The sequence below is a fragment of the Eimeria mitis genome, genomic scaffold (assembly GCF_000499745.2).
Source record: "Eimeria mitis Houghton genomic scaffold, Emh_scaff749, whole genome shotgun sequence".
Classification (NCBI taxonomy): domain Eukaryota; phylum Apicomplexa; class Conoidasida; order Eucoccidiorida; family Eimeriidae; genus Eimeria; species Eimeria mitis.
The window spans coordinates 4,471-4,691 of NW_013575483.1; the positions used below are offsets into that span (position 1 = coordinate 4,471).

Consider the following 221-nt stretch of genomic DNA (forward strand, 5'->3'; position numbering starts at 1 on the left):
AATATATATAATATAAATATAATATAAATATAATATTATAAAGATATATCTTTGTAGCTTGCTTGACTCGAAGCAGACAAAAACAAACAGGTAGGTAAAAAGAAGAATCTTCGCCTGCGGGGTGTGATATATACATCTCCATACACACACACACATATAAATATATATATATATATATATATATATATATATATATATATATATATATATATATATATATA

General features: G+C 20.8%; 1 protein-coding gene across 1 annotated transcript in view; it reads right to left on the bottom strand.

Annotated features, from left to right (window-relative positions):
• The window catches only part of EMH_0021380 (uncharacterized protein), a gene marked incomplete at both ends in the record, with an annotated part of 5,332 nt that overhangs the window by 568 nt on the left and 4,543 nt on the right, over positions 1-221 (bottom strand).